This window comes from Glycine soja, chromosome 2, assembly GCF_004193775.1.
Source record: "Glycine soja cultivar W05 chromosome 2, ASM419377v2, whole genome shotgun sequence".
NCBI lineage: Eukaryota > Viridiplantae > Streptophyta > Magnoliopsida > Fabales > Fabaceae > Glycine > Glycine soja.
The window spans coordinates 23,168,497-23,183,485 of record NC_041003.1 but is presented as its reverse complement, the minus strand read 5'-3'; the positions used below and the strand labels follow the sequence as shown (position 1 = coordinate 23,183,485).

The 14,989-nt window shown below is 43.5% G+C and overlaps 1 non-coding gene across 1 annotated transcript; it reads right to left on the bottom strand.

Annotated features, from left to right (window-relative positions):
• Window positions 1-14,670: 14,670 nt before the first annotated feature.
• Window positions 14,671-14,777, bottom strand: LOC114404710. The gene has a single exon (XR_003665117.1). It is a non-coding gene; the product is annotated as a small nucleolar RNA R71 (small nucleolar RNA).
• Window positions 14,778-14,989: the final 212 nt, after the last annotated feature.

Genomic DNA, 14,989 nt, shown 5'->3' with positions numbered 1-14,989 from the left:
CGGGCCTGATGATACGCGGAAATACCCGAGTGGTTATCCATATAAACATTCTTTTGCTATCTGTAAGACAGAACGCTTGATAGCATGCAGAGGCTGACATAGTCTTCTGCACCTTTTGTTCCTCCGGGAACAACAAGTCATTTACATGCGGAAATTTCATGGTCACCCGCGACTCTCGTCAACCGAGAGGAGCGAAATTAGTGTCATACACTAATTTTCGTCCGGGTACCTTTTCTTGATGACATGCGACCTTTCTTTGGTCCTTGTGAGGTGCTTGGCACCCATCATTAGGCAATTTGTGAAAATCCGGGAACGACAAGTCATGGTCACCCGCGACTCTCGTCAACCGAGAGGAGCGAAATTAGTGTCATACACTAATTTTCGTCCGGGTACCTTTGCTTGATGACATGCGACCTTTCTTTGGTCCTTGTGAGGTGCTTGGCACCCATCATTAGGCAATTTGTGAAAATCCGGGAACGACAAGTCATGGTCACCCGCGACTCTCGTCAACCGAGAGGAGCGAAATTAGTGTCATACACTAATTTTCGTCCGGGTACCTTTGCTTGATGACATGCGACCTTTCTTTGGTCCTTGTGAGGTGCTTGGCACCCATCATTAGGCAATTTGTGAAAATCCGGGAACGACAAGTCATGGTCACCCGCGACTCTCGTCAACCGAGAGGAGTGAAATTAGTGTCATACACTAATTTTCGTCCGGGTACCTTTGCTTGATGACATGCGACCTTTCTTTGGTCCTTGTGAGGTGCTTGGCACCCATCCTTAGGCAATTTGTGAAAATCCGGGAACGACAAGTCATGGTCACCCGCGACTCTCGTCAACCGAGAGGAGCGAAATTAGTGTCATACACTAATTTTCGTCCGGGTACCTTTGCTTGATGACATGCGACCTTTCTTTGGTCCTTGTGAGGTGCTTGGCACCCATCATTAGGCAATTTGTGAAAATCCGGGAACCACAAGTCATGGTCACCCGCGACTCTCGTCAACCGAGAGGAGCGAAATTAGTGTCATACACTAATTTTCGTCCGGGTACCTTTGCTTGATGACATGCGACCTTTCTTTGGTCCTTGTGAGGTGCTTGGCACCCATCATTAGGCAATTTGTGAAAATCCGGGAACAACAAGTCATTTGCATGTGGAGATTTTATGGTCACCAGCGACTCTCGTCAAATCGAGAGGAACGAAATTAGTGTCTTATCTTTACTTCCCTTTTATCTCCAATAAAAGACAAGTAAAGAGGGGCAACTGTCATACCCTAATTTCGTCCGGGGACCTTTGCTTGATGACATGCGACCTTTCTTTGGTCCCTGTGAGGTGCTTGGCATCCATCATTAGGCAATTTGTGAAATTCCAGGACATACCGAAAAACCAAAAAAAATATTGATGCACAATCCGTAAGTTTCCGTGACACACCGGAAATCAAATGGAAGCATCGTTGCATAATTAAGTGAGGTTCCGTAACATTCCGTAAGTCAAAAAGGGGATGATTATGTAATCCGCAAGGTTCCGTAACATTACGGAAAGAAAACAAGTATCGTTACGAAATTCGTAAGTTTCCGTAACTTTACGAAAAAAGAATCACCAAAAAAAAAGCCAAAGGGGGGTGTATTTAGTAAAATGGGGGGTGCAAATAGTAATTTTCGAATCTGGGCCCTTCTAGAGGTTTCTGGGCAATTTCTTGCTTAAGGTTGAAGTAACCTAGCTCGCCTGGGCGAGCTAGGTGGCCACCACACCCCCCATTTTGTTGGAAAATGGGATTCCGGGGCTTCTGGGACACCCGTAATGCTTCCGTAAAATTCCCATAACTCTAAATAAGCATAACTAACTTAATACGGGTGAGACGGAAGAGAAAAAAAGAAGAAAATCAAATCCTATATGCTTCCGTAAGGCTTCCGTAACTTTTTCGTAAATTACGAAAGAAGGGGGGTGAACTTATCAAAATTGGGGGGTGCAAATAGCTATTTCGAAATTTTGAATTGGGCCTTCCAGAACGTTTTTTGAAGCTGGGTTGCTTCCGGAGGAAGCAACCCAGCTCGCCTGGGCGAGCTAAGGTCGCCTGGGCGAGCTAAGGTCGCCTGGGCGAGCTGGGCGGCAACCTCCTCCCCCTTTTTCCTATAATAAGGCTGAAGGGGGCTGTTCTAAGGATCCCTCAGCCCCCTAGCTATGTATTTTAGCTGTTTTGGGTGAAAAAAATTGTTTCCGTGAAGAAAATCCAAGCCGAGGTGCTTCCGTAACGCTTCCGAGATGTTTCCGTAAGCAAATCCGTGAAGGTTTTCGTCCGTTCTTCATCGTTCTTCATCCGTTCTTCGTTCTTCAACGGGTAAGTTTTCGAATCTGAGACTTTTAATTCATTTCTTGTTTTTTTAAGCTTTCCTCTTTATTTCGTTCATTTTCGATTTCTTTTCTTCCGCCTTTAACGCGCTTTTACCGTTTATTTAAGCCGTTTTCTCACCTAATAAATGATAAAATGAATTTCAACCGATCATTTGTGTTGTAATCTCATTTAATCACTTTTAAAATGAAATCTAACCGATCGTTCACGCTATAACCTCGGTTAAACAAAAAAAGTAAAATAATAATAAAATAATCAAAATATCTTGAAAAATAATAATAAAATAAACAAAATATCTTTGAATAAAATAAAACAAAAAAATCAATCGGACGTTTTTTCTTTGGAAGTTTCCTTGAATGAATTGATTAATAACCAAAGTGAAACTAAGACTAAAATAGACTCACAAATCAAGTTTTGTCCGAAAATCACTAAAAACCGTTTTAAGGTCCAACGCCTTAAACGGTCCTCTTTGCTTTTATCGGTTAACATGGACTGTTCAAAAGCATAAAATCAACATGTAACTTTACCGCTTTTGAAAGAACTACGTAGGTCTGAGTTCCTCATTGAGGATACGTAGGAGCAAAAGCCCCGCTTTTGTCGACCACCCCAAGAGATCGTTAATGGTCCAATGCCTTAACGTTTCTCTCCTTTCAAAAACAAGAGATCGTTAATGGTCCAACGCCTTAACGTTTCTCATCTTTCAAAATCAAAAGACCGTTTAATGGTCCAACACCTTAAATGACCTTTTGTTCAAATAAAAACATATTTTGCAAAAAAGACAAAAACAAACTTAACCAAACACTTTGTTCTGAAAGAACTACGTAGGTCTGATTTCCTCATCACAAATTGAGGAATACGTAGGAGCAAAGGTAAACACCCTTGTCGACCACAAAAAAGAAAAAAATATAAAAAGGGTATAAAGGATATAAGAACATAAAAGGGAACATAAAAATCAAAGTCATGTTTGCACATTCGATTAAAGGCTACCGTCCCTTGGGACGGGCGTGTGGGGTGCTAATACCTTCCCCGTGCGTAAATACAACTCCCGAACCTCTCACTAAAAAGTTCGTAGATCGCGTCTTTTCCGGTTTTTCCGACGTTTTCCTCAAATAAACGTTGGTGGCGACTCCGCGCGTATTCCTTTCGTGGAACACGCATCCCGCGAGTCTCGCATCGCCCTCCCGCCGAAGGGTAGGTTGCGACACAAACCAACGGAGGGTCCGTGTTGCCTTCTTAAAAAACGTACATTGGGGCACTTTGCTACCCCTAGATGTCGTGTCTAAGAAGGGGACGAATTCCTCGGGCTCCCGTATTCGTAAATTGCATCTGTGTCATATGCATTTCTTCATGCATTCATCCATTCCACCCATGATAGATGTCGGAGTTTTGATTCGCACTAGATTTTATTTCACTTTAGTAAAACATGGGATCAAGTCAAAAGCCTTCGCTTAAAAAGAGGTTCTATCAAGTCAAAATCAAGAGCTTAGAGGTCACTAGTTTACGAGAGGTTGGGCAATTAATGGGTCAACTTCAACGGCAAGCCTTCCGCAAAGCCTATGGTAAGATTTGGGACCTAGCTAGGGTAGAAGTCTCCATGGAACCGATTGCATCCCTTTCCCAGTATTATGACCAGCCCCTAAGGTGCTTCACATTCGAGGACTTCCAGCTAGTGCCAACTGTAAAAGAGTTTGAAGAAATCCTGGGATGCCCACTGGGAGGAAGGAAGCCATATCTTTTCTCTGGGTTCTATCCCTCCACGAAAAGAGTTGCAAGGTAGTGAAAATCTCAGCACAAGAGTTGGACCGTGTAAAGCAAAACAGAAATGGAGTAGTCGGAGTACCAAGGAAGTGTTTAGAGGAAAGGGCAAAGGCCTTGGCAAAATCAAGGCGAATGGGCTTCTTTTATTGACATCTTGGCGCTTTTGATCTTTGGAGGTGTCCTCTTTCCAAATATGGAAGGGTTAGTGGACCTAGCAGTGATTGATGCTTTCCTCGCCTTTCATCATGGCAAGGAAATCTTGGTCGTCGCCATTTTGGCCATGCATGACACGTTCGATCAGAGATGTGAAAAGAGCGGCGCAAGAATTGTTTGTTGTACACCGGCTCTCTATGTGTGGCTGGTTTCGCACCTTTTTTTTTTCAAGAAGGTAGGCTCGTTTATCCGCTACAATGTCACCGCTCGTGCGTCGAAAAAAAGAAAGACGAATTGGGACCAACTCTTGGCTAGCATAGAGGGGCGTCTGTTAATTGGTTCCCTTGCTAGAAGGAAGGAAGAATCAGGATTCTATCTTCATGCGAAGGATTTCCAAATGTTCCCTTAATGGGAACAAGGGGTTGTATTAATTATAATCCTGTCCTCACCACGGGGTTTCAGTGATCCCAATGCAAAGGTACTCCAAGGAGTTCGCAAGGCATGTGATGCGGTGTGAAGAAAGGACAGAGAGCTTAGGGGAAGCAGTAATGGGATCATCGGCGGCTATCATAAGTGGCTGAGAGTCCGGACACAAGGATTGGATTGGCTCCCAAATCTAAAGACTGTGAGAGACGATGAGGTTAAAGCTTCGGAAGAAAGTGATGAGGTACAAGCCCTAAAAGCAGAGCTTGAAAGAGCCCGGGTAGTCAAAGAGAAGTTCAAGTCCATAGCCATCAAAGTCTGAAAAGAGTATGATGAACTAAGGGACGCCAATATGGCCACAGCTGAAGCCTTGGAACGAGAAACCAAGAAGGCCCGAAAGGAAGAACACGACCAAAACAAGTTTTGAGGGGCTTTATAGGGCAGCAATAGTGAGCTCAAGCTTCGAAGAGGTGAAAGGAATCATCACGGGTCAAAGGCATGATCTGGAAGGATGAGCTAAAGGCTTGCCTTAGGTCAAAAAGAAATTTGTCCCAACAGTTAAAGCGAGACTGAAGGGAATATGTGGGCCATCATCGATAAGTGCAAAGAGAAGCTAAATCTAGCAGCGACTCATGAGCAAAGGCTAGAGGATGAGTACGCCAAGATATCAGCAGAAAGGGAAGCAAGGGAAAGGGTAATTGATTCATTGCACCAAGAGGCAACAATGTGGATGGACCAATTTGCTCTTACTTTGAACATGAGTCAAGAACTTCCCCGATTGCTAGCCAAGGCCAAAGCAGTGGCGAACACCTACTCCGCTCCCGAGGAGATCCACGGACTTCTCAGCTATTGTCAACATATGATAGACTTAATGGACCATATGATTAGAAACCGCTAGGAAGTTTGTATTGTCGCTCAGATCTTGAATAGTTATAAACTTTCTGAATAAAATGAGTTTATCCCACGTTTTTACTCCAAAAATCAGTGCGAATCAAGTCACTCCCTCATTTGATCTCTAGCATGCATTGTATGTTGGTCTCGTCCTTTGTCACAGGAAGCCGGAAGGTCCATATCACCTTCTTAATTGTACACATGGGGCACTGCGCCCCAAATGCTTAAGTAAGAAGAGATAATTTTCCGGGCTCTCGTGTTCGTAAAATGCATTCATATCATGCATCGCATAAACATCCCTTCATAGCATCATAATGAACATATCGTTCCTGCATTTGTCCGTTATCACATTCCCATTTTGCATGAGTCATTGCATCATGCATATGCGTTCAACAAACTTTTTGATCTGCAAAATTGCATACCATTTGTTTTCATCCTTGTGTTTTCCTCTACAAAAACAAAAAAGGGGTGAAACTTCACACTACATTCTTAGTTGCATGTGTTAGGCACCATGAGCCAACCATGTTGGGATCATAAACCCATTTCACTTAAAAACAAAATGATTGAACATGGTACCTAATGCATGTTTAACTAAGAAAGGATGTTTCTTCGGGCATCTCAAATTCATAATTACATTTTCCATGCATAGCTTAAAGTATGCCCGAGTCATTCATCCCTATGAGATGTTGTTGAAGTATTGGCGATCAGAATTGCCATTCCTTGGATTATAGGGTTGAATCAAGCTCATGCTTTTACAAAAAGGTTCATCAAGTCAAGTTGAAATATGGAAGTAACCGTCTTGCAAAATTGGGGCAAAAGATGAATTGAGTCACATCACTGCTTCGTCTACTGTCAAACATATTTAGGATTGTTGATGTCCTTGTTACTTCCAGTTTCACCTTGACAAAGATGTCATGCACCATGTTGAAAATCTAAATTGATTCAACCCTATATCCTGCGTAAAAATTCGCAATACTTCAACTGTACATCATTCGCATACATCCATGCTTTTCATTGGTTGCATTGCTCATTGCATTCTTTCCTTGAAAAATAAAATAAAATAAAATAAAATGAACTTAATCATTGTTATCAAAAAGAAAAGGACACGCTTTACGGCGCCCTTACCGAACTCGTGCTAGAGTTAGAGTAATGGGTGAAGCAGAGGAGGTGCAAGAGAAGATGAAGGCCGACATGGAGGCCATGAAAGAGCAAATGGCCACAATGATGGAAGCCATGATGAGCATAAAGAAGATAATGGAAGCCAATGCGGTTATAGTTGCCGCTACTAGCGCTGTCGCTAAGGTGAACCCGATGCTCCCATCTGGCCTCAAGCAAATGAATCATCCAACCTCAAATATGGTAGGCAAAGATTTGGGAAGTACGGACGACCCCATGATGTGAAAATTCAAAACAAGCATGCCTTCCCGCCATATGGCTTGCCTCCCAAACTATACACCACCCAATGTGGCGTACACTCCCAATAAGAATGTCAATAACTCCACTCCTATACCCATTGAGAACCAATAACCTCAATCTGATCAGGCACATATCTCTCAAACCATGGGGGAGACACATGAAATTCCCCACCACAATCTAGCTGACTTCGAGCCTTGGCTCGGATATGCCACTGAAGGGCAAGCAGTTGGTGGTATACCCTTTGAAAACACTTTGGAGGGCCCTCAGTTTCACCCGCAACCACAACCATTGCGTTTTGCGGTGGGAAAAGCCCCTCCTGCTATGGCCGAAAAGGGAAAGACGGATCATCTAGAGGAAAGGCTCAGGGCCATTGAATGAGGTGAAGATTATTCCTTTGCTAACCTAGAAGAGTTGTTCCTACTACCCAATATCGTAACCCCTCCCCAGTTCAAGGTGTTGGACTTTGACAAGTACAAGGGGACTACTTGCTTCAAGAACCATCTAAAGATGTATTGTCGGAAGATGGGGGCATACGCAAAAGATGAGGAATTGCTGATACATTCCTTCCATGAAAGTCTTACTGGGGTAGCTGTTACCTGGTACACTAACTTGGAACCTTCCCGAGTCCATTCTTGGAAGGACCTAATGGTTGCCCTCGTTAGGCAGTGTCAGTATAATGGCTTCAGATAGGATGCAACTACAAAACATGTGCAAAAAGGGGGACGGATCTTTCAAAGAACACGCCCAAAAGGTGGAGGGATCTGGCGGCCCAGGTGGTATCCCCAATGATGGAAAGGGAGACGATAATCGTGATGGTAGACACATTATCGATACTCTACTATGAAAAGATGGTGGGCTGCACACCCTCAAAGCTTTCCGGATTTGGTCTTCGCCAGTGAAAGGATCGATGTGGGTCCGAAAAGAGGCAAATTTGATCATCCTACTAGGACGACTGAGAAGACTGGGGCAAATGAAGAGGGTGAGAAAGAGGGAGAAACCCATGCTGTGACTACCATTCCTATACGGCCAACCCACCAACCCAACAATGTCATTACTCAGCCAATAACAAACCTCCTCCTTACCCACCACCCAGTTATCCACAAAGGCCATCCCTAAATCAACCACAAAGCTTGTCTATCGCACTTCCAATGACGAACATCACCTTTAGCACAAACCAAGAGCACCAACCAAGAAATGAATTTTGCAACGAGAAAACCTGTAGAATTCACCCCAGTTCCAGTGTCCTATGCTGACTTGCTCCCATATCTACTTGGTAATTCAATGGTAGCCATAACCCCAACCAAGGTTCATCAACCTTCATTTCTCCGAGAATACGACTCGAACGCAACGTGTGCTTGTCACGGAGAAGCCTCGGGGTGTCCCATTGAGCATTGTAGGACTCTGAAGTGTAGGGTGCGAGGTCCAATTGATGCTGGCTGAAATTTGAGGAGAATCGTGTGTAAATCCTGACATTGACAAGAGATGCCACACATGGGGCAATTTTGAAAGCTGTTGTTAGATGTCTCTAATGACTCACCAGGATTTTCAACTTTCACCGGAATTGGGTGCAAGCCATTGGTCTATTTGCTCAAGCGACCTGTGACCATTCAATCAGAGGTTACTCGTCTTGCACGTTGGCGGGGCTGCCGTAAAACAAAAAATAAAGCTCAAAACAAATAAGTTTCAAAATAAAAATAAAAAAGGGAGTTCAAAAAGAAAAAAAAAAGGAGCATTTGATTGACTGTGTTTTCAAGACGTTCATGTGACCTCATTCCGGAAAGTTTGTCTTTTTAGAGAGAAGTGAGTTATCAAGAATAGGATGTTGGACAAATGGCCTCAGTTACCTTAAGAAAAAGGGGGGTTGAATTAAGATGCAAAGACTATTCCCCAATTGAACTATCACACTCTCTTTTCGGATTAACAATGCACACAGGGATAACCCTTCCCTTGTGTTCAGGAATCCTCTACAACAAGAGACCCACGGTCTCTTAAATCCTTTTTCAGAAATAAGAAGAAGATGAAATCTCTCTTAAAAGAGGTAGATTGTAAAATGAAGATCAATCAAAAATTCCTTATTGAATATGCAAGTGGTTGACCAAGGAATCTTTTGAGAGGATAAGACATTTCAGTTCAGAAAAACTCTTGGTCTTTCGAAAGGATAAAACTGTTTGGGCAATGAAAACTCTCTTTAAAACATTTGAATGGCCGTTCATAAAACATTTGAATAGATATGTCTCTTGGAAATTATTTTCTGAAAATCCCCTCTGGTAATCAATTACAAGACTTATGTAATCGATTACAGGTTTTAAAAATTTGAATTAAAACATTTTCAACTACTGGTAATCGATTACCAGAGAGCAAATCTCAATTTGAAATGATAGAATTCTTTGGTCAAACCTTTTGTTTGTTTCAATTTGGAAACTTCTTCCTAAAGATTCTAAGAGATCAAACTTGATCATATATCTTGATTTTCTTGGATTCTTGTCTTGAATAAAACTTAGAAGCACTTGCTCCTTTAGCATCATCAAGACATCAAAACATCTTGCTTCTACATAGGAGTCATTTGACTTAATCCATCAACTGAAAGATCCTTCAATTATTTCTCGTCCTTGGAAAATTCTTTTTGCAAGAATCAACTGCTTCTTTCATTCTTCCTCACTACGAGGTCGTGAAAACAAGACAACAATTGGTACCTCTAAGCCCTACACTGGGGCAACGAAAGGCACCATGCAAAAACCTCAAGCGAACCTAGGGGCAGATTAGAAGTTTTCACCCAATAGGTTCCCAGCTACAAGGTCATGACGAAAGATAACAATTGGTACCTCAAAGCCTTACACTGGGGCAATGAGGGGCATCGTGCATGAGCCTCAAGTGAACATAGGGGCAGATCAAAAGTTCTCACCCGTCGATGTTTTTAAACAAAAAAAGGGGGGACAAACCCTAGGATTTCAATAGATTGATTAAACATCAAACGACTCCATTGCCGTCACTCCAAAATGGTCAAGTGACTAAATCAAACAGAACATACACTTTGAGGGAGTTCCCTGAGAGATTTGCAGAAAGATAGGATGAGGTTGCATGAATTATCACCTCTTTCAAAAGGACAGTCAATCTGTGTTTCCCAAAAAATCAAATCAAAATCAAAATCACAAAAAAGGGAAAGAATGTCATGAACATTGTACAACTTTCCATTACATTGCATTGTTTCATATGAAGTCTGCATTTACCAAATTTCACGACAAAGGTTGCATGCATCTGCATCCCTAAAAATCATGTTAACTACATAGATCCCCTACATCTAAATGTCCAAATATTTTGAATTTGGGATGACCGGCTCTCTCGATGAGTCGATCTCTTGCTTTCTCATAAGGATGGACCCTTGGGAACAAGTTACCCTCACCGTTGAGAGGACTACACGTCCTCGCCTTGAGAAGACTACACGTCCTCACCATCAGAGGGTTGCACGCCCTCACCTCCAGAGGACTACATGTCCTCGCCTTGAGAGGGCTACACGCCCTCACCTTGGGTACTAGTTACCCTCACCGTTGAGAGGACTACACGTCCTCGCCTTGAGAGGGCTACACGTCCTCGCCTTGAGAGGACTACACGTCCTCACCATCAGAGGGCTGCACGCCCTCACCTCTAGAGGACTACATGTCCTCGCCTTGAGAGGGCTACACGCCCTCACCTTGGGTACTAGTTACCTCACCGTTGAGAGGACTACACGTCCTCGCCTTGAGAGGACTACACGTCCTCACCATCAGAGGGCTGCACGCCCTCACCACCAGAGGACTGCATGTCCTCACCTTCGTAGGGCTACACGCCCTCGCCATCAGAGGACTGCACGCCCTCACCTCCAGAGGACTACATGTCCTTGCCTTGAGAGGGCTACACGCCCTCACCTTGGGTACTAGTTACCCTCACCGTTGAGAGGACTACACGTCCTCGCCTTGAGAGGGCTACACGTCCTCGCCTTGAGAGGACTACACTTCCTCACCATCAGAGGGCTGCACGCCCTCACCTCCAGAGGACTACATGTCCTCACCTTGAGAGGGCTACACGCCCTCACCTTGGGTACTAGTTACCCTCACCGTTGAGAGGACTACACGTCCTCACCATCAGAGGGCTGCACGCCCTCACCTCCAGAGGACTGCATGTCCTCACCTTCGTAGGGCTACACGCCCTCGCCATCAGAGGACTGCACGCCCTCACCTCCAGAGGACTACATGTCCTCACCTTGAGAGGGCTACACGCCCTCACCTTGGGTACTAGTTACCCTCACCGTTGAGAGGACTACACGTCCTCGCCTTGAGAGGGCTACACGTCCTCGCCTTGAGAGGACTACACGTCCTCACCATCAGAGGGCTGCACGCCCTCACCTCCAGAGGACTACATGTCCTCGCCTTGAGAGGGCTACACGCCCTCACCTTGGGTACTAGTTACCCTCACCGTTGAGAGGACTACACGTCCTCGCCTTGAGAGGGCTACACGTCCTCGCCTTGAGAGGACTACACATCCTCACCATCAGAGGGCTGCACGCCCTCACCTCCAGAGGACTACATGTCCTCACCTTGAGAGGGCTACACGCCCTCACCTTGGGTACTAGTTACCCTCACCGTTGAGAGGAATACACGTCCTCGCCTTGAGAGGACTACACGTCCTCACCATCATAGGGCTGCACGCCCTCACCTCCAGAGGACTGCATGTCCTCACCTTCGTAGGGCTACACGCCCTCGCCATCAGAGGACTGCACGCCCTCACCTCTAGAGGACTACATGTCCTCGCCTTGAGAGGGCTACACGCCCTCACCTTGGGTACTAGTTACCCTCACCGTTGAGAGGACTACACGTCCTCGCCTTGAGAGGACTACACGTCCTCACCATCAGAGGGCTGCACGCCCTCACCTCCAGAGGACTGCATGTCCTCACCTTCGTAGGGTTACACGCCCTCGCCATCAGAGGACTGCATGTCCTCACCTTCGTAGCGCTACACGCCCTAACCTTCAGAGGGCTACATGCCCTCGCCATCAGAGGACTGCATGTCCTCACCTTCAGAGGGCTACTGATGTGCCATCATTTTCTTCTATTTTCTAAACCCTTTTTGCACCATTTTAATTATTGATTGGTCTTAATTGTCAATTAATTAGGCAGTTTTATTATTTGGGCTCATTTAGCTAATTTGATGTTTTTAATCTATTTTCAGGAATTAATGAAACATTGGGCTTAATCCGGATTTTGGTTGTGGACTTGAAGAGGGCAAATAAAGCAGCGCTTACCTTAGTTAATTTCTAATTAGGAAATTTCGCAATTTTATTTTATGTTGTTCAGTGTTTATTTTCGTTTTGGGCCAGAGTATTGTAATAGGGCCCAGTGACTCTGAGTGACTCTTTTTAAATAGCTGCCTTGGGATTCGTGCAGGGCATTCTATTCTGTTATGCTATTCATTATTCAGAGCTTTGTTTTAGGGTTTTCGTTTTTCTGTTTTGATGTTTCTGAGTTCGTAATGCAATTTTACGTTTTCTGCCTCTAATTACGAGTTCATTCTTGCTTCTTCTTCTACTTTCATTTACGTTTCTGTTCATTTACGTTTCTGTTCATTTACGTTCTTGTTCATTTACGTTTCTGCTTCATGTTTCATTTGCGTTTTCTGTTTGAATCCATGGAAGGCTAGATTTTCTGGTGTTGTTTCCTTTTGAGGACGAAGCCCAACTCTCTTTGAGGTTTCGTTTGTAATGTGGTTTCCTGGCAGTTTTCCCTTCACCAGTTATCCCAATTTCGTGAATATTAATCAGTGCACGCTTCGTGTTCGATTAATTGCCTCTGAGCCTAACTTGCGTTCATGCTTAATGGATGAAGGGCTAACTGGTGTCTGTGGTGCCTAATCACGTATTGAAAACCCTAAGTTGATTTTCGCTTAGTAAATTGAAATAGGGTTGGATTAAGTGGTTGACTGTTAGGGACGAATTCTCCATAACCCAGGATAAGAGAGTGGCTTCTGAATCAGAGGAAACAACCCGTTTTTAATATTAGTAGTTTTGTATTCCATTTTATTTGTTCTGCTCTTTAATTACCAAACAACCAAACCCCCCTCCCCCCCATCGTTACTGTTACTGCAAGCATATATATGAACATTTGGCTTGTCACTGCTCGTTGGGAAACGACCTAGGATCACTTCCTAGTTACTGCATTTTCATGTTTATTTGATTCGGGTACGGCCTCGATCAAATTTGGTGCCGTTGCCGGGGAGCAGTGTCCAAAGGTTCATAATAGCTAGCTAGTGCTGTGTGTTTAATCCTTTCGTGTTTTATGTTTAATTGTTACTATTGTGTTAGTATGTGTGTTAGTGTTGATTAGTGTCCTGGTATTTTGTTTAATGTGTGTTCTGTTTCAGTTTTACCATTAAGCGTTTCCCCTGTTTCAGTCTTGTGTGTTTTGCTGTGAAGATTGTGCTTGAAAACAGAGTAGTAGTAGAAATCAGCTTGCGGCAAAAATAGAGTAGTAGTAGAAATCAATTAGAGACGGATTTTAGCGACCACCCATGCTGAATTATTTGAGATTTTTTGTTTTAGTAGCTAGGGTTTTTATTTTTGGCTGAATTTTTTTGTGGTAACTTCTTTTAATCCATATTTTGTGGGAAAAATAGCTAGAGCCTTTAGTTTGGTCAGATTTGAAAGTTCCAAAAAACTAGCAAATTTTGTGTTTGTCAAAACTTCAAACGGCCATAACTTTTGCTCCGGTTATCAGAATCGCAATTATTATATATGCATTTGGGGTAGAAAAAAATTTCCTACGCCGTGGCAGCCCACCTGAGGTCTCCATCGTCCAAAAAAAGCGATTCTGTCAAAAGTTTTTTATTTTTCAAGTTTTATTCACTTATTTTTCTTAACTTACCATTTTTAGCTTTCATAGTTAGACTTTGAATTTTTGTCTGAAATTTTTTGTGCTATCTTCTCATCATTTTATAAGGTTGCTCACAAAATTTCAAGTCATTTGGATATCATTTGAGGGTAGCTGTAGTTCAAACCAACACCTTTATTTACATGACAAGGCAACTAGTTGTGTGCATGCTGAATGTAGTGTATGACTAGAGGCAATCCATCTGACTTACAACCCTTTGATCCTGAGATAGATAGGACATTTCATAGATTAGTTAGGCATCATTTTATACCTTTTGATCATTCTGAGCATTCCATAACTGGTGAATCTGTGCATTATGTTATTGGTGATTTTGAACATCCTGATCTTGAGCATTATAATTTTGAGCATTCTGATTCTGAGCATTCTGATTTTGCACATTCTGAGAACATGGCACAACCTCCACCTCGTGAGAGGACTCTAAGGGAAATGGCTGCACCTGATTTCACCTATGAAAGCTTGTGCATCCAATACCCTGATGAGGATGTCCCATATGTTCTTAAAACTGGACTGATTCATTTGCTTCCAAAGTTTCATGGCCTTGCAGGTGAAGACCCGCACAAACATTTGAAAGAATTTCACATTGTCTGCTCCACCATGAAACCCCCAGATGTCCAAGAGGATCACATATTTCTGAAGGCTTTTCCTCATTCATTAGAGGGAGTGGCAAAGGACTGGCTGTATTACCTTGCTCCAAGGTCCATCACGAGCTGGGATGACCTTAAGAGAGTATTCTTAGAAAAAATTTTCCCTGCTTCCAGGACCACAGCCATCAGGAAGGATATCTCAGGTATTAGACAACTCAGTGGAGAGAGCCTGTATGAGTACTGGGAGAGATTTAAGAAACTATGTGCCAGTTGCCCCCACCATCAGATTTCAGAACAACTTCTTCTCCAATATTTTTATGAAGGACTCAGTAATATGGAGAGAAGTATGATAGATGCTGCCAGTGGTGGAGCCCATGGAGACATGACTCCTGCTGAAGCCAGAAATTTAATTGAGAAGATGGCCTCCAACTCCCAGCAGTTTAGCGCCAGAAATGATGCCATAGTCATTAGAGGAGTGCATGAGGTAGCTACAAACCCAT